Source organism: Caretta caretta, chromosome 4 (assembly GCF_965140235.1).
Source record: "Caretta caretta isolate rCarCar2 chromosome 4, rCarCar1.hap1, whole genome shotgun sequence".
NCBI lineage: Eukaryota > Metazoa > Chordata > Testudines > Cheloniidae > Caretta > Caretta caretta.
This window is the reverse complement of record NC_134209.1, coordinates 7,035,072-7,060,838: the sequence shown is the minus strand read 5'-3', so window position 1 is coordinate 7,060,838 and position 25,767 is coordinate 7,035,072.

Below are 25,767 nucleotides of genomic sequence, written 5' to 3'. Positions count from 1 at the left end.
CCCCCAAATCATTGATTGGCCCTGTACTGGATCTGAGAGGAAGTGGGGTGACCCATAGAAATCAGGACAATGTTGGAATTCTCCAGAAAAGTGGCATGTCTCCATCCCGGGGAGTGTAGGAGGAGGGGTTGGCTCCTCAGTGGCTGGGCCTGGCCATCTCCTCTTAGGAAGCGTGGACAGCTCTCTGCACAGCAGGAAACTCCCTCCAACTGTGTGAGCCCCACGGACCCCTCCCGGCCTGTGGCCTCTCAGTAGGAGCAGGAAGAGAACTACTGGACTGAGGAGATAACAAAGCAGCTCCCTACCTGTGCGATGAGAGCGTGTGAGCCACACAGGTTAGAACCACGTCCTGGGGGTGGGAGCGAGCCAGCAAGGCCATGGCCCTGAGCACTGCTCTTCTGGCTCTGGGATCACAGCTGTTGTCGAGCCAGATTAAGATCCCTCCCACGATGTCTCCAACCTGGAAGAATGCCAGAAAGTTGAGGGATGGATTTATCAATGAGTGGCCTCCTCCCAGGGAAACCCTCCTGGCAGCCCTGCAAGCCTCCTCTGACCTCGATTGCCTATCTTGGCTGCTCCCTAAGAGGCTTTGACAAGTCCAGGAACCCCAGTCTTCCTGAGGTCTGGGTTAGCACCTTCAAGCTCAAAAACACGCACAAAACCTTAGAGTGGGCACAGCCCTAACTCCCCTGATGTCCCAGGGCCTTCCCTGCCGTAGCAAACGGCTCTCAGTCCTGCTCTCAAGGGCTTCCCTCCAGGAGCCTTTCCTCCATCTCTGCAACTTCCTTTTAGCTCTTTCTTGCACAATCCGCTCCTCCAGACCAGTGGTTCTCAACCTAGTTTCCATTGTGGGACACATCCAATCCGACCTGTTTGTCCCTGAGGATGTCCCAAAGGGGCGCAGCTCTGTGCTGACCGGGCCACAGGTTGAGAAGCACTGCTCCAGACCCAGCTGGTTCTACCGATGTATCCCAGAGCGCATGGCACAGATGGGAGGCAGGGCTAGTTGGGTGGGGCTAGCCAGCTCCCGGCCCCAGTCTCTTAAGTCCCCAGTCTCTAACCTCGGATTCATGCTATGGCACTTAGAAGAGCAGTGCAGACAAGGTGACTTGGGCTGGAGCCCAGGCTCTGAAGCCACCCTCCTCCCCAGGCTTCAGAGATCAAGTTCCAGCCCCAGCCCAGAAGAGTCTGCATTGCTGTTTTGGCCCCTCAGTGCCAGCCCTGGGAGCCCAAGTCCATAGGGCCAGGCTTTCAGGCTCCTGCTGCAGAGTTTGCAACACAGGGAGACAGACCCTAAAGGGACAAGCCACCCCCTAGGACTCTTCCGTGAGGAATTGGTCATTGCTCTTTCCTCTCTCGAACAAGGAGCAGGAGCTCCAAGGTGGGTGGCTGGATTCTGTTGACCTGTTCTGCTAGCAGGAGTTAGAGCCCTGCACAAATCAATCTGCTGATTGAGGGGCCATTTGTTAGCTTCCCGCTGGGACCTGTTGGAAAGAAGGAACTCGGGCAGAGACAGGGATGACCTGCAGGAAACCCTAGGAACAGGCAGGTTGGGGAGGAAGTTCAGGCTGAGGATTCTGTTCATTGATTAGTCTCAGCGTTTCCAGGAAAGCCAAATCCCAGGAAGGGAATAAGTCTGCACTTCCGCGCCACGTGCAGGCGGTCTTTGGAGAAGGGCTTGAATGTCGCCTATCCCCGTGGCCAAGCGATGAATGGCAAGGGGCTGAGCCAACCTTCCAATCCCATGCCAGTGTCCCAGGAATGGTTTCCGAGGAGAGGAACTTCTCCCATCCCCCTCTCTGCGCAGCATCCCCCTGCCCCCTTGCGGGAGTCTCTTACTCTCTCCATCTTGTCTCCGTGGAGAGATACGATGGCCCTCAGCTCTTCCTCTGCGGCTCTAAATCTCTGCAGGGTGGGTGTTGTCAGACCCTTCACGGCTGCCATCAGCAGGGCATGGAGCGGGGCTGAGGAAGGGTGCTCCCTGGGGGTCTGCAAAGAACAGGGTCAAAGCCTGTTGGGATTGAGTATTTCCCTCAGGCAGCTGCCCTGGAACAGTCTGTCCCCGGGGGAGGCTGGCAGTGCCGAGGGAGCATGGAGACTCCAGCTGAGCCCTTTTCTTCAAAAGCCTCCCCAGGTGCTAAGGTTTCCTCAGCCTTTTGCCCCTCTCTGGCCCCCTCTCCTGAGAAGAGACGGGAGCCTCTCGGGCAGTGCTGGGACCCCAAGGGCCACCCCGTTTCCTCCCTCGCTAGCCCCTCCTTGCAGGAAACCCTGCTTTTGCTGAGAAAGCGTCAATGTCCTGCAAAGCCCATTTGAGTTGCTCCTTGAGTGTCGCCGAGGGGTCACTGGAGAACCTGCCCCATGTCCCATCCCACCCCGAGCGCCTGAGGAGATTGGCTCATCAACTCTGGCAGCCCACAGTGTCTGCGAGGAAGGGACTGAGAATAGGGCCCAAACAGAAACACCCTCTTCCTTCCCCACCTAGCAGCCTGTGGGGCTGCCAGAAAACAGGCAGGAATTGCCGTCAGGACAGAAAGTAACTGAGACTGAAGATGCAAGTTTGCCTGGCTGAAGAGAAGCCCAAAGCCTGGGCCTCGGGGGCCAGAGCCCTGGAGGTGAGAACTCACTGGGCACAATGTTACTCCAGGGGGCCTCGTTCCAGGGTCACCTCAACCCAGGGCCTGGGGTGCTGGAGGCCTTTGCCCTGGGGTCTCAGGGCACCCCCTGAGGATTACTGCAGCTGGCCTGCATGGCACTGGATTAGCACCGTCTGTCCTGGTTGCCAACAGCTGAGGGGTAGCTCAGTGGTTTGAGCATTTCACTAAGCGGGCCTCGTTCAAGCGACCCAGATAAAGACTGGCTGGAGTTAATCACCCTTGACGAGTGTTTCTTTTCAGCCCCTGGGAGATATTCCTACACACAGCAAGGGATGCTTTCCATGAGCACGACCACACAGCACCATTACCATCGTCATATGGGAGCTGCTTGTTAATGAGGGGCTGGGAGTGTGCTCTTCTTCCTGTTCTTCTGGGCTTCCTTTTTCCCACTTCCCCTTCGTGTCAGACGGCTCCTTCTTCGTCCCTGCAGCAGAAAGAAATATTCTTAACATTTTGCTTTTCCATGTCTTCCCCCCGGTTTACAGAGGATGGAAGTTGGGCCCAGAGCCCTGAAGCGAATTGCCCAGGGTCAGACTGAAGGTTGTTGGCAGAGCTCAGCAGAGAACTCCCCGCTCTCCTGACTCCTAGCTAGGGGCTTTGACCACACGAGGCTTCCTCTTCCCTCGGGGCCAGTTTCTTTTCAATGGTGTCCTCTACTCTTCCCCTCCCCTTGCACCCCTTTCCTGTCAGTGATGGGGACCTGGCCTCCTTTTGCATTGAACCCCCCAAGAAGGAATGACTCAGCTCTGGTACGGTTCCCAGCTGTGACGTGCTGAGACCTCTGGAGCATTTTCTTGAGGAAAGGGACCCAATCCAGGAGAAAAGAAAGGATTTCCTCCAACGTCCAGCCTCTCTCTTCTCCTTCCAGCCTGGAACAATGTTAGTAGTCCCCACCCCACCGTGCCAGATCCCCAGAGGGGGGTGACCTGACATTGTCAGCTCTCCCCACCTCAGCCATGGACCTCTGCCACCCTCTATATGGATTCCAGAGCCGGAGGTACCCATCACTGTCCCTTGAGATGGCCCTGATGTCGAGGCTTGTCGAGTGACTGGTGTGAGTGTTCCTCACATGCTCCTCGTGAACCATGTGGATTGAACCATCTCACCTGTAAGATCCACTTCGACTTTGTCTGTCGTCTCCTGCAGCTTCACCTCTTCTGCCTCCACCTGGGTCTCAGCTGCTTTCTTCTGCAGGGACAAGTGTGTCCACCTTCTTGGAGAGGAAGCTGTTCTCTCCTCACTGCTCTCTGCCATCGAGTTGTGGGATTGGCAACAGACACAGAGTCTTTTCATGATGGTCCATGAGCATTTTCTTCCCTGGGGGTTCTCTGGCAAGGCCTGTTCTTGGGGGCTGAGGCCAGAGCATGCCTCAATGGCTGCAGGTTGGACGAGCACTTTGTGCACATGGATCTCTCTGTGCTCCCGAGAGGCGAGTCTTTGGAAAAAGGAATGAAGCCTGGAATAGAAAGAAGGAGGAAATGGGTTTTTCTGTCCTTCTCGAAAGGAAAGGAATTAGTTTGCCCAGGATTCCCAGATCCACGAGAGTGGTCTTTTGAAGCCATCTGCTCCTCTAATAGCCAGGACTGGTTGCTGCAACCAAGAAGATATGCAACACAAGACCGCCCAGACTGGGTCAAACCAAAGGTCCATTTAGCCCAGTACGCTGTCTTCTGACAGTAGCCAGTGCTGAGTGCCCCAGAAGGAATGAACAGGGAATCATCAAGCAATCCATTCCTGTTGCTCATTCCTGGCACCTGGCAAACAGAGGCTAGGGATAGAAAGAGCAAAAGGTCAGTTTCTATGTTCTTTGCCTGGGTCTAGTTGCAAAAATGCTTCCTTCTTAACCCCACTCCTTTGTGCACAGAATGTTGGGACTCTGGGAACAGATCGGGCCAAGCTGCAAACCAAGAAAGCTCTGTTCCCAGAGAAGCCAGGAAAAGGAAGAAAAGATTGTCATCTCGAGGGTTTGAGGGTCTGGAAGGATGAATTAGCAGCTGCAAATATGTTGACTTCTTCTCAACTATTTGAAAATCTGGAATGTATTAGCATGGGGGAAAGAATCAGTCAACTTGAAATGAAGAATGACCCATATTATTTCCAACATCCAGTCAGAAGTTAGGCCTCCAAAACAAGGACAAAGAAATCACAGCGAGACCCATGACAAATGTAGGCGACAGTTGATTGAAACCCCTTTCCTGGAAAGGAATTGTGGGGCGGGGGGGATCGACACATCTCTTTTCTCTAGCCCAAGGGGGTAGAGTAGAATTTGTAGAGAGTTTTGAGATCTATCACCATGAGATTCTTTCTGAGAGAACTACCAAGATGACAGCCAGGGGATGGGAGTGGAGCTGTATCACTTTCAATATCTAAGATTCATTTCTTCTGCATTATTTGAGCTCATTTATGTGCATTTCAATCCTGTAAATTCTGAGATCGATATTCTCTCAATACACATTTCTTTGGCAGTCATGACAGGAGACAAAGGGTTTCTCTTCCCAACTTGAAGGCAAGGAGTGCATTCGGGGCAACTCCAAGGGAAAGACTATTGATGGAGATCTCAATCTAAATTCTACACGAGTTTTGTTTTCTTCCCTTTTGGTTCTATCCCTGGAAATTGCCCCCGACTAGTCTGCCGAAAGATAAAATCACCTAAATCTGCCTCCAAAGAACCTGACTGGCTGAAGCAGGAGGAGACCTGAGAGATGGCCACTTTCAAATCAAAAGGGAACGCTGAGACCTGCCTGTTGCCACACCCGCCCCCACCCGTCCCGAGGAGAAGGAGGCACCGACCTGTCGTGTGCGATCTAATGAGCAGGGAAAGAATCTGGGAATTACCTTCTGTAAAAACTCATCCTTTTGTTCCTCAAACACCTGTGGAAATAGCTGATTCAAGAAGTTGTTGACAGAGGGATGGTCCGCGTCTCTCAGCAGCTCCTTGGGTCACCAGCCGTTGTCAACCAAGCCAGTTGGCAGACTGACGGCAGGGCAAGAATGCTGACGCCAAACACTCTTTGCTGTTGGCCTCCGTGACATCACAATCAGCTTGTGCATAAACACACACAGACCCCACCCAGAGAGACACACCCCCACTGAGCAACTCCCCACCCTCCTTCCCAGCACTTCCTGCCCACCCCAGAACAGCTGTTTCATGGAATTGAGGATGCTCCGGGAGGGTCGGTTCGGGGCGGGGACATGGCATACTTGGGGCAGTGCATGGGATTCTTCTCTCCTCAGTGCAGGGCTCAGCACTTGTCCTTGCTGAACCTCATCAGATTTCTTTTGGCCCAATCCTCTCATTTGTCTGGGTCACTCTGAACCCTGTCCCGACCCTCCAGCGTATCTCCCTCTCCGCCCAGCTTGGTGTCATCTGCGAACTTGCTGAGGGTGCAATCCATCCCATCCTCCAGATCATGCACGAAGATGGTGAAGAAAACCGGCCCCAGAGTGACCCGTGGGGAAGCGGGGGAGGGGGTGGAGGAGAGGAGGCAGACGGTGAGTGGCAGGGACCCCACAGAGGGGGGTGCAGTGGAGGAGAGGGGGAAATCATCCAGGCAGCGGTGGGCAGTGTGGGCTGGGAGAAGGGGCGAGGCAGATACAGGAAGAGATGGAGCACAGGCAGGGAACTGGGGCCCAGGCACCCAGGGCCTCGTCATCATTGGCACCAGGAGAGGAGAGGAGAGAGAGACAAAGACAGAGACAGAGACAGAGTGTGTGTGATGGCCAACATACTAGAGGAGAGACAGAAAAACATGGTAGGATAGAAAGGAACTCACCTCCTGGAGTCATCTGTGATGAAGCGGGACTTCATGTTTCCTCTGAATTGTGTGGGGGTGCCTCAGTTTCCCCTATGCAGTTCTTAAGGATCTAGGGGGTGGGGTAAGGGTGTATGATCGTTGCAGAGCTCTGGAGGGCAGGTGTGTGCAGGGGTCTGGACACAGAGAATGGCCGACACCCTCTTTCCTGGCACCTGATGCCCTGGGCCCTTCCCCCCTGCGAGGTGAGAGCTAAAGGGTTGGAGAACAAAGGAATCGGGTGCCCTCCTGGCCGGGGAGAGGGACAAAGCCCAGAGGAGGAGGGGCTGGGGGGAGTTTCAGTTGGGGGCTGGCTGGAGACATGGAGTGAAGGGCAGACGGGGTTGTCTGGCTCACTGCCCCCCCCAAAATGGACCCGGCTGAGGGGTCCTGTTCTCTGCACCTACAAGCTTGTGTTAGACCATGTCCCTGTCGTCTAATAAACCTCTGTTTTCCTGGCTGGCTGAGAGTCCCGTCTGCCTGCGGAGTTGGGGGGCAGGACCCTCTGCCCCCCCCAGGACCCCGCCTGGGCGGACTGGCTGTGGGAAGCGCAGGGAGGGGCAGAGGAGGCTGAAGGCTCCGAGGTCAGAGCCAGGAAGGTGGAGCCGGGGGAGCTGTGTGTCCTGCAGACAGGCTGCTCCCCGAGAGGAGACTCCCCAGAGTCCTGCCTGGCTTCCTGGGGAGCAGTCCCAGAGCATCGCCCGGGGACCCCGGGACATCCTCCTCCTCGATGAAACTTTCTGCTGTGTGACGTGTTGTGTGTGTCGTGTTGCATGTGTCGTGTGACGTGTTGTGTGTGTGACTTGTGTGTCGTTTTGTGTGTGTGAGACGTGTTTATGTGTGCGTGTTGTGGTCCATGTTGAGTGTGTGTGTGCCATGTTGTATGCTGTGTTGTGTGCATGTGACGGTGTGTGCCGTGTTGTGTGCCGTTTTGTGTGCATGTTGTGTGTGTCGGTGTCATGTGTTGTGTGAGATTTTTGTGTCTCGTGTCGTGTGCCGTTTTGTGTGTCTTGTGTCGTGTTGTCTGTGTGTGTGTCATGTGTGTGGGTGTGTGATATTTTGTGAGCGATGTTTTGTGCATCGTGTTGTGTGTGTGTGTCACGTGTGCCATTTTGTGTGTCATGTGAGGTGTTGTGTGTCGTATTGTGTGTCGGTGTCGTGTGTGATTTCTGTGTCACGTTGTCTGCCGTTTTGTGCCTCGTCTTGTGTGTGTGTGTGTATGTGTCGGTGTCGTGTATTGTGTGTGATTTTTGTGTGTCGTGTTGTGTGCTGTTTTGTGTGTCATTTTATTTGTGTGTCATGTTGTTTGTGTGTGTCGGTGTCCTGTGTTGTGTGTGTGTGAGAGACGTTTTTCTGTATGTGTGACGTGTTCTCTCTGTGAGTGTCGGTGTTGTGTTGTGTGTGTGTGTGTGAGTGTCGTCTGTCGTGTTTTGTGTGTGTGATGTTTTGTGTGTGATGTATGTGTTGTCTTGGGTGGCCACACAGGGTAAGGCACAAAGCATTCCCCTCATGGAGAAACAGTGACACAACGTGGCCACTCAGGAGTAACACACAAACAATCCCCCACCCCCCACCCCGGAGCAACAGTGATGTGTGTGGCCAATTCAGGTATTGCACAAATCATTTCCCTCCTGGCCCAACAGTGACAGTGGGTGGCTAAACCAGGTATAGCACAAAGCATTTCCCTTATGGAGCAACAGTGACACCGGGCGGCCCCTTGGAGTAACACACAAATCATTTCCTCACGGAGCACCCGTTGCACAAACTGAGTTTAATAATAATAATAATAAACAAAAAATAGTTTCACTAGAAAAGGCAGATTTTCAGTGATTATAAGGGATAGCAAACAGAAGAAGGCAGATTGCTAAGCAAATACAAATACACACACATACTAAGCCTAAGATCTTAAAGAGACTGGATTCAAGAAGTAATTTCCCATCCTAAATGTCTTTGGGCAACTTGAAGAGTTTCTGTAGCTTAGACTTCCCGTTGTTTCTCTTTACAGACTAGACTCCTGTCTTAGTCTGGACTTCCCCCTTCTCATTCCCTTTGTCTCTTCAGGTACTTTCAGCAGCCTTTCTACTGCCCTGCATGATTTTCGTCTGCTCCGACTTCTCCATGGCTCCCGAGACCTCACCTGTGGGAATGCACACCTACCCGTGTCCTACAAAGGGAGACGGCACCAGGAGAGCAGAGGAGAGAGCGAGTTGGCGAACACACGAGAAGACGGCGAGTGCGGACGAGGAACTGGAAGCGCCGACCTGGCAGCCGGGTCTGCAGCGGGCAGAGAGCGGAGGCCTGGTTCCGCCTCCTTGGAAAGAGGCCCAAGCGGCTCAGGCCCCTCCGGCCGCGTTCCCCTCCGGTGAGAGCTCCGGCACCATTCCTCGCCAGAGCCGCTGCGAGAGCCGAGCCGGAGCCCTCGCTCCACAGCGCTCGCCGGGGGCTGGGAATCTCGCCCTCGGCCCTGCCGCCCTCTTCCCTCCCGCCCACACCGGCCCCACGCGCCGCCCAGAGACCGAGTTCCCCCGACCGTCCCCGCTCCGCTCTCGCCCCCGCGGGGGGTCGTCTCCGGGGCTGTGATTTCGGTGTCGTGTCCTCTGCCGTCTTGTGTGTCGTGTGACGTGTCGGTGTCGTGTCGTGGGCGTGTGAGACGTCGTGTGTCTCGGTGTCGTGTGTGAGACATCATGTGTCGTGTGTGTGTGGGCGTGTGTGAGAGACGTGTTTGTGTGTGTGAGACGTAGTGTGTCATGTGGTGTCGTGTGTGTGTGAGACATGGTTGTGTGTGTGTTGTCTTGAGTGTTTTGTTGAGTGTGTAACATGTTGCGTGTCAGTGTTGTGTGTGATTTTTGTGTGTGTGACGGGTTGTGTGTCGTGTTGTGCGTGTGCGACGTGCAGTGTACGCGTGACGTGCCATTTATGTGCGACGCGCAAGGCGCAACGTGCCTGCGACACGCACTGTGTTGTGTGTGCGACGTGCGACGCGCTGTCTACAACGTGCGGCAGGCAGTGTGCAATGTGTTGTGTGTATAAAATGTAACGTGGGGTCTACAACCTGCGATGTGCGATGCACGAGCAACGCTCGACGTGCTGTGTGCTACGTGTTGTGCGTGACGTGCGACGTGCTGTGTGTTCCATGTGCAATGTGTCAGTGTCATGTGTGTGTGTCTCAGTGTCGTGTGTGTCTCAATGTCGTGTGCCATTTTGTGTCGTGTGCCATTTTGTGTCATGTGTCGTGTTGTGGGCATAGTGTGTGTGTGACATGTAGTGTGTGCGTGCGTGCGACGTGTTGTACGTGTGCATGTACGTAGTGCGACATGTGCGTGACGTGATATGTGCGACATGCAACAAACTGTGTGTGCGACGTTGTGTGTGTGCGATTTAAGTGCAACGTGCTGTGTGTCGTTGACTGTGTGTGAGACATGATATGGTTCATGTTGTGTGTCGTCTTGAGTGTGAGAAGTGTTGTGTGTCATGTTTGCGTGTGTGTGTGTGACGTGTTGTGGGTCGTGTTGTGTTGAGTGTGTGTGATGTTTTGTGTGTGATGCTTTCCGTGTCGTGTTGTGTGTGTGTCTGTGTGGTGTGTTATTTTTGTGTGTCATGTTGTGTGCCGTTTTGTGTCATCGTGTGTGTGTGACGTGTGTGCGTCCGCGCCTTCGACGTATTGTGCGTGTCCGTGTGGGAAGTGAGAAGTGGGATGGGTCAACTTGCCGCCCCCTTCCCCAACACTTTAGCCCCCTGTCGTAAACATGATCCTACCCCCTCCCCAGGGTGCTACTGACACTAAAACGACCTAAAAGACCCCCGACTTATCACTCTTGGCTGCACCCCATTGCCACCCGCACTTCTATGCTGCTGCTGGCCAAACCCTCCCCCAAAATCTAAACCCCACCCCCTACCCGGAACCCAACTGGAACCCTGACCCCATAACCTGCCCCCCAACTCGAAACCCCTGAACCAAAACTGTAGCCCAACCCTCACCCCAACCCTCACCTCCAGCTCTGAACCCAGCCCCTCGAAGCCTGACACCGCTTTAAGCCAGAGCCCAGTTCCCCATTCCCACCCTGGGCAACAACAGTGCAAACCACCCTCCTGCCCCCCTCCCAGGGATCCTGCTTCTTACCACCCCTTCTTTGGAAATGAGCCTTTTGTTCACTTGCATCCCACACACCTTCATTCTCCTTTGAGGGGTTATTTAGTGACAGGGGTCTACACAAGGCAACTCTTTGCTATCACAGCGTAACAGGACACAGAGACGTGAAAACAGTGCAAACAACATTCCACGAGTTTTCAGGAGGTTTAAACACCCAATACATTTGAACATTTAACAGTCGCTTTGATCTCTACTAACACACACATCCGTTGGCCTGAATACACTCTGACACAAGCTGCTCTTTCAGCGTCACGCCTTGTACAAACATTACTGCAACAGCGTGTAGGGCAGCGTGACCCCCGGGGGTCTGTGAGCTGGTTTCAGGGCGTCCGCAGGACCCCGCAGCTTCGCCTCCCCGCCTGTTCCACCCACCGCCTGTGCTTCCCCGGAGGGATCTCCAGACTGTCAATGCTGCCCGGAGCTTCCCTTCCCTGCCAGGCCTGAGCAACCAGCGCTTGTAACCAGGCCACTCACAGCCTCCCCGCGGGGAGCGTATGGACACAAACCGGCTGGAGAGTAGTTAGGGCAGGAATCCCTGGAGACTCGGGGAGCACCTTCAGCGGATGAGGGTGACACACCCCACAGGAGCTGAATTTCCCACTCGGGTCTAAGTCGTGCCATGTGGATGGGGCAGCACGGTTGGGAGGCTCTGTTTGCTGCGGTGGATCCACTGGGGGTTGATGTCGTGGGGGTCGAGTGAAGACCCACTAAATTGACAGCAGAGCGCTCTCCGGTCGCCGTTGGGACTGCGCCGGGAACGGCAGGAGGAAGGTAAGTCGACCGAAGAGCGTCTCTACAGCCCAGTGTAGACACAGCAGGAAGTCGACCGAAGCGACGTCAAATCCAGCTCTGTTATTCACGCAGCGGGAGCAGCGTAACTTAGGACGACTTCCTGCGGTAGGATAGAGTCATAAATAGAAAGGGAAGGCTAACCACCTTTAAATCCCTCCTGCCCAGAGGAAAAAATCCTCTCACCTGTAAAGGGTTAAGAAGCTCGGATAACCTCGCTGGCACCTGACCAAAATGATCAATGAGGAGATAAGATACTTTCAAAAGCTGGCAGGGGGAGGGAGAAACAAAGGGTCTGGGTCTGTCTGTGTGATGCTTTTGCTGGGGACAGAACAGGAATGGCGTCTTAGAACTTAGTAAGTAATCAAGCTAGATATGCGTTAGATTCTGATTCCTTTAAATGGATGAGAAAATAAGCTGTGCTGAATGGAATGGATATTCCTGTCTGTGTGTCTTTTTGTAACTTAAGGTTTTGCCTAGAGGGATTCTCGGTGTTTTGAATCTAATTACCCTGTAAGGTACCCTGTAAGGTATCTACCATCCTGATTTTACAGAGGTGATTCTTTTTACTTTTTCTTCTATTAAAATTCTTCTTTTAAGAAACTGAATGTTTTTTATTGTTCTTAAGATCCAAGGGTGTGGGTCTGTGGTCACCTATGCAAATTGGTGAGGATTTTTACCAAACCTTCCCCAGATAGGGGGGTGCAATGTTTTGGTGAGGATTTTTGGGGGAAAGACATTTCCAAACGGCTCTTTCCTAATAAAAAAACCGGTTAGAATTTTGGTGGTAGCAGCGAAAGTCCAAGGGCAAAAGGTAAAATAGTTTGTACCTTGGGGAAGTTTTAATCTAAGCGGGTAAAAGTAAGCTGAGGAGGTTTTCATGCAGGTCCCCACATCTGTACCCTGGCGTTCGGAGTGGGGAAGGAACCTTGACAGATAGACAAACACCGGCTCAAACACCGGCTTGGCAACACAAGTCAGCAAGCCCAGGCCACATAGAGACAGGCTCAGTGTGCAGTGTGGACAGACCCTCAGACAGCCCCAGTATTGTCAAATGAGGAAATCCTGCCTGTGTTTTGACTTGCTGGTAGAAGAGCCGAGTGACATTGGAGCTCACCGAGCTTCACTGACCAATGCAGCGCTCCAGCACCTGAGCTCTCGGGCTCCCTGCTGAAAGAAAAGCTGAAGGAGCGACCAAGGTCAAAGAGAGGTGCTCGTCTTTGGCCCAGGGCAGGGAGTCCCACCCTCAAAGCGAGAACATTTCTCTCTTTGTCTGTCTGTGTTGGGGCAGGAGTGATAACACCTCCTCCTGCATTGGCTATTTCAGAGAGTAGTTTCTGACTGTCTTCTCAAAGACAGGGTGCGAAACAGGCCTCAAACCTGACTGAGTGGAAACAAGAACGATGCAGCCCGACTAAGCCAGCTGAGACTTGAGATGTGCCCCTTTGCTCGAGTGAGGGAATGACCTGTGAGGCGACTGGAAACCTGACCGGCCAATTCTTAACTTGCACTCTCTCCGCATCTTTCCTCTGAGTGCCGTCACGGTAGCTTCAATACTCCAGCACCGGGCGCCCTGCCAGCTCTGGGCCCGACAAGCTTTCCTTGGGATTGGATTCTGGAGAGCAGGGGGGCAGGGAAGCAACAGGTGCATGTGACTCCGTGGTGAGGTTTTCCTTGCAAGATGTGTGTGTGAGTCTGTGTGTGTCGGAAGCACTGAGTGTGGCTCTCCCTGAACCCACAGAGGGCGAGGGTGGCGGGAGCGAGACAGTAGAAGTATAAAGGGGCAAGGACGGGCGTAACGATGATGACTGTGTTGTGTTTCATTCCTTAGATGTGGGGCCACCACCTTTCTCTTTAGCCTTGTCGTATCCCAGGGGTAAAACTCGCCATCTGTCCAGCTACAAGGGCGTGTTTGTGTTCATTCCTGCGAGCCACACAGGGGTCTGATGTTGCTGCTTCCAATCCTCTGGCTCTGCCGGGAGAAGGGGCAATTCAGGCCATAACTGAGCTGAGGGAGGGAGATGAAATAAGATGGGTCCCAAAGATTGATCCCTGAGGAACTCCACTGGTAACCTCCCTCCTGCCTGACAGTTCACCTTTCAGCAGGACCCGCTATAATCTCCCTGTTAACCATTTCCCTATCCATCTTTCAATTTTCATATTGATCCCCATCTTTGCCAGTTTAACTAATAATTCCCCATGTGGCACCATATCAAACGTCTTCCTGAAATCTTGGTCAATTAGATCCACTGCGTTTCCTTTGTCTAAAAAATCTGTTACTTTCTCAAAAAAGGAGATCAGGTTGGTTTGGCATGATCTACCTTTTGTAAAACCATCTTGTATTTTGTCCCATTTACCATTGACCTCAATGTCCTTAACTACTTTCTCCTTCAAAATTTTTTCCAAGACCTTGCATACTTCAGATGTCGAACTAACAGGCCTGTAGTTACCCGGATCACTTCCCCCCCCCCCTTAAAAATAGCAACTATGTTTGCAATTCTCCAATCAAACGGTACAACCCCTGAGTCGACAGATTCATTACAAATTCTTGCTAATGGGCTTGCAATTTCATGTGCCAGTTCCTTTAATATTCTTGGATGAAGATTATCTGTGACCCCCCGATTTAGTCCCATTGAGCTGTTTGAGTTTCGCTTCTACCTCAGATATGGTAATATCTACCTCCATCTCCTCCTTCCCATTTGTCATGCTACCATTATCCCTAAGATCCTCATTAGCCTTATTAAAGACTGAGGCAAAGTGTTTGTTTAGATATTGGGCCATGCCCAGATTATCCTTGACCTCCACTCCATCCTCAGTGCTGAGCGGTCCCACTTCTTCTTTCTTGGTTTTCTTCTTATTGACATGGTGATAGAACCTTTTACGATTGGTTTTAATTCTCTTTGCAAGGTCCTTCTCACTTTATCCCTTCATGTTCTGCCCTCAAGAAGGTAGCTTTCCTTGCTGATCCCTCCCATTTTCCACTCCCTGTATTCTTTCTCCTTTTTCTTAATCAGCTCTCCGAGATGCTTGCTCATCCAGCTTGGTCTACAACTCCTGCCTATGAATCTTCCCCCCTTTCTTGGGATGCAGGCTTCTGATAGCTTCTGCAGCTTTGATTTAAAGTAATCCCAGGCCTCCTCTGCCTTTAGATCCCAAAAGTTCTTCAGTCCAATCCACTTGCCTAACTCATTTCCTTAATTTTTCAGTCAGCCCTTTTGAAATGAAAAACCCTAGTTGCAGATTTATTTTTTGGTGATCCTTTCGTTCAGTTTGAACTGAATTAGCTCATGATTGCTCGAACCAAGATTGTCCCCTCCAGCCATTTCTTCTAGGAGGTCCTCACTTCTCGTCCAAACCAAATCTAGAATGGCACCCCCTCTTGTCGGTTCAGCAACTACTTGTTGAAGGAATCCATCAGCTATCGCATCTAGGAACATCTGAGCCCGATTATTATTACTAGCACTCGTCCTCCAATCTAGATCTGGGAAGTTAACGTCTCCCATGATCACGCAGTTTCCATTCGTATTTACTTCATTAAAAACATTAAAGAGGGCTCGATCCATATCCACATTAGATCCCGGCGGTCTCTAGCAGACTCCAAGTACTATCCCAGGGGAGTCTCGAGTAGTTCTCTTCCCCAGCGTCATTTTTGCCCAGACGGACTGTGTCTTATCCATTCCATCGCTGATTTCTTTACATTCTACCTCCTCATTGATAGACAATGCTACTCCACCACCTTTACCTTTATTTCAGTCTTTCCTAAACAGCACATACCCTTCAATACCCGTAGTCCAGTCATGACGACTATTCCACCCTGTTTCTGTTATCCTGGAATATCTGGTTTCACTTCCTGCACCAGTACCTCTAGTTCCTCCATTTTGTTACCAAGGCTCCTCGCATTAGTGTACAAACATCTTCATTTTTGTTGGTTTGGCCTCCCTCACCTTCTTTACCCAATGAGGCATGGTCATTCTACAGCCAGTAGAACCTATTAGACTGGTATCCACACTGCCTTCCTCCTTATAGCCATTCTCCTACCCATGGCTGTATCCTTTCTTACTTTGTTTTCTTCCCTCTCAAGGCTAAAATCCGGCGTGGAGATTACCTGGACATCCCCTAACCAACCATCTCCCCCAGATTCCTAGTTTAAAGCTCTCTTAATCAGTTGTGCCAGCCTCCATCCTAGAAGTCTATTTCTTTCCCTACTCAGATGAAGTCCATCCTGAGAGAACTGTCCTCTGTCCAGGAATGCCTCCCAGTGGCCATACATCCCAAAGCCCTCCTTCTAGCACCACTGCCTGAGCCATCTGTTGACAGTCATAATCTTGTCACGCCTTTGTTGCCCTTCTCCAGGAACAGGCAAAATCCCACTACAGATCACCTGAGCCTCGATTTCCTTAAGCGTCTTCCCCAGCCTAGCACAGTCTCCCTTAATCCTTTCCAGCGAGAATCTAGCTGTATCATTTGTTCCCACATGAAGGATAATTAGGGGATTCTTTCCCGTTCCCTTTAGGATACTTGTCAACCTCAGATCTACATCCCGTATCTTAGGACCTGAAAGACAGCACACCCTTCTATTCTCTGGATCAGCTCTGGTTACAGGCCTGTCTTGTCTTCTCAGTAAAGAGTCCCCGATCACATAGCCCTGCCTTTCCCTGGTGATGATGCTGTTCTCCAGTCTATCCCCTGTTCCCTCTGGCTGCAAGTTCTTTCCATTCCTATTCTCCCTTGTAATCCTCTTCAACCCATCCTGTATCCTCCTGGGGCTCATATTTGGTGTAGTCTCCATTGACTCTTCCCCTTTTCCAATAGGACTAGCCACTCTTCTCTTCCTCCTTGCCCCTCCACCTTCAGTGACTACCTGTTGAGCCCCTTCTTCATTTTCCAACTCTCAAAACCTATTCCTGAGCTCTATTTCTCCTTCACGAGCCCGTCTTTTCCTCTGCCTGGTTCTTGTAGTCCCATGCTTCCACTGACCACTTCCCTCACCCAGCAGTCTCCCCTCAGAATTCCTCAGTCCTGCTTCCATCTGCAAGTCTGAGCTTTTCCCTTCAGATACCTCATGTCTTTGCTCCATCATCTGCTCAAACCCCTTTCTAAACTCAACCAGACTTTCCACCTGCATCTCCAAACCTCAGATCTTCTCCTCCATCAGCTCGAGCAGACGGCATTTCATGCAGACAAAACTCTTACCAGGTCCCCCCTCCAGGATCATGGACATACGGCAGCTTCCACAGCCAGTCATCTCCATTGTGTCTTCCACGACATGAGTCACTCCCACCGCTGCCTCCGTGTCTGTCATCGCCTTCCCACCTAAATCCTGTTCACCTGGGAAACACCCAAACCCCACCCCCCACAGCAACAACAAACCCCAAACAAGCACCACAAGACAAACTCCCCCTCAGACTCCCCTGTTTACAGCCCTGTTTGCTGGCTCCTGTGCCACGGCCTGACTGGCTGGCTCCCTTCATAGGACCCCGAGTCAGAGAAGCCCCGGCCCCAAATCAGGGATCAACTTCTCTCCCAGCACAAAGCCCCCACAAGCCTCGACACGTACACAAAATCCCAATACACAACCGAATACCAACACCTTCTCCCCCACACCATTCACAGCTGTTGGTGGGTCTTGGGGAAACCCTGGTGGACCAGCGGGGGGGGGTGTCTGACGGGGGTGGGTGGGGTGGCAGGGGGCGGGGAGGGGGCCCAGCTGGGAGGTGGAGGGGTCTGTGTGGTGCGAGCTGTGGGAGGGTAGGGGATGGACTGGTGCTGTGGGAGGAGGAGAGGGGGGTTGTGGACAGGGGGCGATTGGGTTGTCGGGATGGGGACTGGGTCTGGCAGGGATGTGGGGGAGGGAGAGGCTATAGGGGACCTGGATCGGGGACTTGGGTCAATGGCATGGCTGCGGCTGTTGGGTTGGGTTGGGTTGGGAGGGGCAGCACCATGGCAGCCCCCAGGGGGACACAGCATGGCTGTGGGGGGCTGTAGGGAGGGGAGGGGTCTGTGGGGTGGGGTGTCTCAGCTGGGTGGGGTGTCTGCGACATGTGGGGAGCGGGGGGGGCAGAAGGGGGACCGGGGGCTCTGAGCCGTTCTGGAGAGCCCCGGCCACGCCCCTGCCTTTCCCCCCCTGCAGCCTCCGCTCCCGGCGCCGCCGGCCCATGCTCCGGGCAGCGGGGCAACGAGCCTGGCCGACCCCGGGGCTCTGTGCGGTGCGGCCCGGTGGCTGGTCCTGGGGCTCCAGGCAGCGCGGTCAGGGGGCAGGGAGCAGGGGAGGGGTGGGGTAGAGGGCAGGGGAGTTCGGGGGGTCAGGGGCTGGGGGGTGGATGGGGTCGGGGTGGTGAGAGGGCGGGGAACAGGGGGTTGAATGGCAGCAGGAGGTCCCGGGGCGGTCAGGGAGAAGGGGTGGTTGGATGGGGCAGAAGGTCCGGGTGGCAGACAGGAAGGAGGGGGGGGTTGGATGGGGCAGTGTGGGGCTGTTAGGGGCAGGGGGATCTGGAGCCCCTCAGGGAACAGAGGGGTTGGATGGGGCCGGAGGCCCGGGGCGGCCGTCCGGGGGCAAGAAGCGGGGGTCAGATGCGGGCGGGGACCGGGCCATGTCTTGCTGTTTGAGGAGGCCCAGCCTCCCCTAACTGTCCCTCCGTACAATTTCTGAAACCCGATTCGGCATCAGGCCAAAGTTTGCCTGCCCCTGGCTTAGGGCCTGATTCATGCAAAGACCCATTGGGAGTGTGTGAACATTGCCCCATTTCTGAAACTGGAAACAACCCCCTGCACAGGGCTGGGAAAACAGAGCAGAGCGCTGGAGCCTGAACCCCCTCGTCAGAGACTGCGATGAAATCCTCTCAGGCATTGGCATCCAGACAGCAGGAGTATCTGGCTGTGTCGACTCTCTTCTCAGGCCCTGAGCGACCAGCACCCCGAGCCAATGCCTGAGATGATGGGGCGTCCAGGATTTCCCGGTATATGGATCTTGGGTAGCAGATAGAAGACCCCTGGTCGGGATTCCAGGGGCGGGTCTGTGCAGATTTGTTCTTGTGCTTTTTCAGGGAGTTTCTTGAGCAGATGGTGCAGTTTCTCTTGGTCACCCTGAGTGGGATCAGAGGGGAATGGGCTGGAGAATGTGGAGTTGGAGAGCTGCCGAGGAGCCTCTTGTTCATATTCCAACCTATTCATGATGACGACAGCACCTCCTTTGTCAGCCTTTTTGATTCGGATGTCAGAGTTGTTCCTGAGGCCGTGGACGGTGTTGTGTTCTGCACAGCTGAGGTTATGGGCCAAGTGATGCTGCTTTTCGACCACTTCAGCCCGTGCTTGTCGGCTGAAGCACTCGAGTTGAAGTCCAGTCTGGTGTTTCGACCTTCAGGCAGAATCCTTCTTTTTGTCGTGTTGGTAGGAAGGTCTCTGTGGATTAGTGTGTTGTTCAGAGGTGTGTTGGAAATATTCCTTCCGTCGGAGACGTGGAAAGTTGGATTCCAAGTCACCGCAGAACTGTATCATGTTGGTGGGGGTGGAGGGGCAGAAGGAGAGGCCACACAGGACACCCACTTCCTGGACACTAGAGTGCTAATAAGTGATGGTCACATAAACACCACCCTATCCTGGACTGCTATACTTACCTACATGCCTCCAGCTTTCATACAGACCACATCACACGATCCGTTGTCTACAGCCAAGTTCTAAGATACAACCGCATTTGCTCCAATCCCTCAGACAAAGACAAACACCGACAGGATCTCTATCAAGCATTTGTCAAGGTTCCTCCCCCACTCTGAACTCTAGGGTACAGATGTGGGGACCTGCATGAAAACCTCCTAAGCTTACTTTCACCAACTTAGGTTAAAACTTCCCCAAGGTACAAATAAATTTTATCCTTTGTCCCTGGATCTCCACTGCCACCACCAAACTCTAACTGGGTTTACTGGGAAACGTAGTTTGGACACGTCTTTCCCCCCAAAATCCTGCCAACCCTTGCACCCCACTTCCTGGGAAAGGTTTGGTAAAAATCCTCACCAATTTGCATAGGTGACCACAGACCCAAACCCTTGGATCTGAGAATGATGAAAAAGCATTCAGTTTTCTTACAAGAAGACTTTTAATAGAAGTAAAGAAATCCCCTCTGTAAAATCAGGATGGTAGATACCTTACAGGGTAATTAGATTCAAAACATAGAGAATCCCTCTAGGCAAAACCTTAAGTTACAAAAAGGACACACGGACAGGAATAGTCATTCCATTCAGCACAGTTCCTTTCTCAGCCATTTAAAGAAATCATAATCTAACACCTACCGAGCGAGATTACTTACTAAAAGTTCTAAGACTCCATTCCTGTTCTATCCCCAGCAAAAGCAGCATACAGACAGACACAGACCCTTTGTTTTTCTCCCTCCTCCCAGCTTTTGAAAGTATCTTGTCTCCTCATTGGTCATTTTGGTCAGGTGCCAGCGAAGTTACCTTTAGCTTCTTAACCCTTTGCAGGTGAGAGGATTTTTCCTCTGGCCAGGAGGGATTTTAAAGGGGTTTACCCTTCCCTTTATATTTATGACAGCATTCTTCAAACTACAATCCCCACCTGCTGAAAGGAAGAATACCCAGAAGTCACCAACTCCAGGACAGGCCCAACAAAGAAAGGAACAGAACGCCACCAGCCATCAGCTTCAGCCCCCAACTAAAAGATCTCCAGGGCAGAATCAAGGATCTACAATCTATTCTGAAGGACGATCCCTCAATCTCACAAGCCAGTCCTCGCTTACAGACAGCCCCCCAACCTGAAGCAAATACTCACCAGCAACCAGACAACAAAAACACTAACCCAAGAACCTATCCTTGCAACAAACCCATTGCACATATCTGGTCTAGGGACACCATCCTCGGACCTAATCACATCAGCCACACCATCAAATGTGCCCAAATACATTTGTTAGTCTCTAAGGTGACAGAACTACTCCTCGTTTTGTTTTTGTTTTTTGCTGCTACAGACTAACACGGCTCCCACTCTGAACTAAATGATTGCATCTCTCCCCAAAATCAATCTCTAAGCACAAAGAACACCCTGGAGACCAGGCCTTTAAACGTTAGGAAACATCAGAGTTAAGGTGACGTGTACATATTTCGCGCAGTGCTGTTGTGCATGTGTGTTATGATACAGACTCACAAGTGTGGCCTTGGGGTCAATTCCCTGCCCCTCACAGCATCAATTTCCTCCAGACTCCCAAGGGAAGTGGTGCTTCCTCCATCCCTTGATGAGATGCCTTTCTCGAGTCTGCTTTGGTCCAAAACTCACGACTGCGCCATGCAGGAGGCCTGTGATGTGTAGGGGGCCAGATGAGATGATCTAAGAGTCTCTTCTGGCCTTCAAGTCTCCAAATCTCTGCAAAACCGAGTGCGGCACATTGAGCATCCTCTGATGGTTCCACGTGTGGCCTGCGTGAACCCTTGCACGACCACTGAGTGTGTGGGGGTGAGCCAGGGGGAGCAGCTCAAACATTCAGAGGACCCGGCTCGGGGCAGGACATGAGCCCTGCAGGGCAGGGGTGGGGGTGGCAGTGACATCACAAGGGCCTTTTGCAGCACTCAGCTGATTGGTGAAAGGCGGTTGGGAGGCGGTGACCTCACAGAGAGTCCACGACAACGGCCAGGGAGGACAGGCTGCAGGGCAGGGGGATCTCAGAGACCCCCGGGGCTTTGCTGCAGGGAGTCTCCTTCTTGAGGTGTCTCCTTGAGGACTGAGAGAGAATTCAGGGTCTCGTATGTGAGCGCGAGGTGGAGCCTCTCTGGAGTTTTCTCCTTTCCCACTGCTCATTGAGCGAGAAGACAGACGTCCCTGTGGAGAAGGGAAGAGCCCCAGAGAGGTTTGGTACCGAGGCAGCCTGATCCACCCGGTGCTGGCCAAATTCTCGGCACAGAAAACAGGAGGTTAAGGTGGGACAATTTTCCCCCAGCTAGGCCTTTGTCCCTTCGAGTCCTTGGGGTTGTTGGTCTGTAGCTCATTGCAGGTCCCTTTATTCTGATCATTCAGTGTGTGAAACTCCAGACTGATGGTTCGTTTGAAAGTCAGGACACCCGGGTCCTGTTCCCAACTCTATCCCGACAGGTTGTGTGATGGAAGACGAGGCCCTTCGCCTTTCTCAGCCTTTGTTTCTCCCTCTGTCAGTTGGGGAGAACAATCCTCTCACACCTGCCTCCTGGTGGGGGGTGGCTGGGGAGCTGTGGGGACCTGTTTGAGAGCGTCACTCGGAGCAGTGTATCGTAGGAGGTGTCCTGTCGGGTTGAGTCATTCCAGAGGATGATGTCGTGCAGCAGAACCCCGTTTTCCCAACCTGGCGTGACACAGCTTTGCATGTGAACAGAACCAAGGACGCACACAGGTCCAGAAGCCGGCGATTTCTCCTTTGGCTGCTAGATGGCGCTGCAGGCTCCCACGTCCCCCTTCTCCTGGTCAGCGCAATGGGGGTTAGTCTCCCCAAAAAGAACGCCCGTCTCGCTTTGAACGTCCCTTGACGTGCCCCCTGTGGGCTGTCGGGATACGTGTCCAGAAGTTGCAGGGCTTGTTTCATGGTCTCCACAACGACAACCTTTCTTCCTTTTTAGACGTGACGACCTTTTTGGTCAAGATCCTTGATTATTCGGGGACTTATCCCGGAAGACCCAAAGTATTTGGGACATAAGACTTGTCTGGAAGGGCGCACAGGGCGAAAGTGTTTTTGGCCATAGCAGGTGCCTTGTCGCAAGGATGACGTCCATCCCCCTTCCAAACATGTTTTGTGTAATGTTGTGTGTGTGATGTGTTGTGTTTCATGTTATGTGTGTTTGTGTCTGTCTGTGTGACGTGTTGTGTGTCGTGTTGTGTGTGTTTGTGTGTGTGTGTGAGACGTGTTGTGTGTCGTGTTGTGCAACATGTTGAGTGTGTGTGTGTGTGTGTGGTGAGGTGTTTGTGGTGTCATGTGATGTGTTGTGTGTCTTGTTGTGTGTCGCATTGTGTGTTTTTGTGTGTGTGATGTGTTTCTGTGTGTGTCGTGCGATGTGTTGTGTGTATCCGTGCAACATGCGACGTGTTGTGTGGGACATTAAATGTGTTTCTGTGTGTGTCGCGGTGTGTGTCGTGGTGTGTGTCGTGTTCTGTTTGTCATGTTATGTTTGTGTGTGAGACGGGTTGTGTGTCGTGTTTTGTGTGTGTGTGAGACGTTTTGTGTGTGTGTGGTTTTGTGTGTGTGTGACGTGTGTCATTTTGTGTGTCATCTAGAGTTGTCTAGATTGTGTGTGTGGTATTGTGTTTGTAGTGTCATATGATATGGTGTGTGTGTGTGAGAGATGTGTTTTGTGTAGTGTTCTGTGTGCGTGACAAGTTATGTGTCGTGTGTGTTTGTGTTTGTCTGTGTGACGTGTTGTGTGTCGTGTTGTGTGTGTTTGTGTGTGTGTGACATGTTGTGTGTGTCGTGTTATGTGTGTGTAAGTGTGAGACGGGTTGTGTGTCTTGTGTGTGTGTGCATGAGACATTGTGTGTGTGATGTGTTGTGTGTGTGTTTGTATGTGTGACAGGTTTTTGTGTGTGTCGTGCGGCGTGCAATGTGCAACATGCTTACATGAGTGTGTGTGACAATGTGCAACATGTTTTGTGGGACGTGTGATGTGTTTCTGTGTGTGTCGTGTTGTGTGTGTTTCTGTGTGAGTCGTTTTCTGTGTCATGTTGTGTGTGTCGTGATATGTGTGTGTGTGACGGGTTGTGTGTGTGTGTGTGTGACGGGTTGTGTGTGGTGTTGTGTGTCGACTAGAGTGTTGTGTGGATTGTGTGTGTGGTATTGTGTTTGTGGTGACATGTGATGTGGTGTGTGTGTGAGACGTGTGTTGTGTGTGTGACATTGTGTGTCGTGTTTGTGTCTGTCTGTGTGACATGTTGGGTCATGTTGTGTGCCATGTTGAGTGTGTGGGTGGTGTTGTGTTTTTGGTGTCATATGATGTGTTGTGCGTGACGTGGTGTGTGTCATGTGTGTGTTTGTGTCTGTCTGTGTGACGTATTCTGTGTTGTGTGTGTGACATGTGTGTAGTGTTTTGTGTCTGTGTGACATGGCGTGTGTCGTGTTGTGTGGTGTGAGATGTGTTTTTGAGTGTGACGTGCGACGTGCTGTGCGTGCGTGCAACGGGCAGCGTGTTCTGTGTGTCCGTGCTATGTGCAATGTGCATCATGCGACATGCGACGTGTTGTGTATGTGCCTGTGACATGCGATGGTTTGTGTGTGATGTGCAACACGTGACATCTTGTGTGTGTTACGTGCGACGTGTTGTGTGTCCGTGCTACACGCGACGTGTTGTGTATGACATACGACGTGCTGTGTGTGCGCGTGTGACACGCGGGGGACATGTGTGAAGTGCGACTTGCTGGGAGTGACGTGACGTGCGACGTGTTGTGTGTGCCACGTTCGACGTTTTGTGTGTATGTGTGCAACGTGCAACGTGTTGTGTGTGTCTGATGTGCGACGTGTTATGTGTCTATGTCCAATGTGTGACAAGCGATGTGCAACGTGTTGTGTGTGCGGCGTGTGGCATGAGGCGTACGATGTGTTGTTTCTGTACGTGCGACACACACCATGTCACACACAAAATGTCTCATGACACACAACACGACACACAACCCATCACCACACACAACACACCACTCACCACACAGACACACACACAACACGTCACACAACACTCTAGATGACACACACATCACGTCACAAAACACCACACACACACCACACCACACACAACACAAAACACAACACATCACACACACACGGAACACAACACTCTGGACGACACACAGCACACACACAACACGTCGCACACACACAAACGCGTCTCACACACACGTGTTGTGTGTCATGCTGTGTGTTTGTGTGATGTTGTGTGTGTGAGATGTGCAATGCGCAATGTACTGTGCGTGCGACGTGCTGTGCGTGGGAGGTGAGATGTGTTGTCTCTGTGCGTGCGACACACACCACACCAACGGCACACAACACAAAACAAACACACAACATTGCACACAACACATCACACACACAACACACCACACAGACACATGCACACAACACAACACACAACACGTCCCACACACACTGAATACAACACTCTAGATGACAGACAACACATGCACAACACATCACACGCACACAAACACGTCTCACACACACAAGTATTGTGTGTCGTGCTGTGTGTGTGGGACGTGTTGTGTGTGTGAGATATGCGAAACGCGACGTGCTGTGTGTTTGATTTGCGATATGCGATGTGCCGTGTGGGCGTGCGACATGTGACATGTAACGAACGACGTTGTGTGTGATGCACAGCACTTTGTGTGTGTGATGTGCGACGTGTTGTGTGTGTGAGACGTGTGACGTGAGCTGTGTGGTGTGCGTGACTGTGACGTGCGACATGCGACATGCTATGTGTGCATGCGAATTGTGATGTGCGGTGTACGACATGCGTCGTGCGGCGTGTTGTGTGCGACATGTGACCTTTGTATGTGAGGCGCGACGTGTGACATGTTCTGTGTGTGTGTCTGTGTGGTGTGTTGTGTGATCTGTTGTCTGTCGTCTTGTGTGTGTTGTGTGCCATTTTGTGTGTCGTGTTAAGTGTGTGTGTGGTGTTGTGTCTGTGGTGTCATGTGACGTGTTTTGTGTGATGGTGTGTGTGGTGTTTTCTGTCTGTGAGACGGGTTGTGTGTCGTGTTTTGTGTGTGTGTGAGACGTGTTTGTGTGTCTGACGTGCGACGTGCTGTGTGCGCGACGTGCGATATGTTCTGTGGGTGTGACGTGTGAGGAGTTGTGGGTGCGAGATTCGACATTTTGTGTGTGAAGTGCGATGTGTTGTGTGCCCGGGCCCGTCCCCTCAGTTGCAGTCTCAAGTCTTCAGTGTCCTTCTTGCTGGCAGTGCGGTGTGGGGAGGAGAAAGGCCAAGCGTGGGCCCCGGGTTTGGGTTTGGGTTTTTGCCCCCTCAGCCCGTGTGCTTCGGAAGCCCCAGTCCAGGCGTGTCTGGGGGGGCGGAAGCGTGGGGGGGGCATTGCTCAATCTCCCAGCACGGTGCAGCAATTCCCTTGCTGTGGCCTCAGGCAGGGGAATCACTGAGTGGGAGCTTCCTTGCTGGGCAACGGCTGTGGATGGGCTGTTTCACACCCCACCCGGGGGTTGCTGACCTTCCTTGCTGGTACCTCCTAATCTTTCCCCGGATACATGGAAACCATGCCGTGCAGGGTAACAACACAATTCAATCCAAGGTGAGGAATATGGGGGTTACAGGGCACCTAGAGGAGGAGGATTTGATGTTTGCATTTTGTATAATGAAAGACAAGGGATAACCATGTATTAAATGGATTGATGTAGGATAGGATTTGACCGTATTCTGCCCGCCACCCT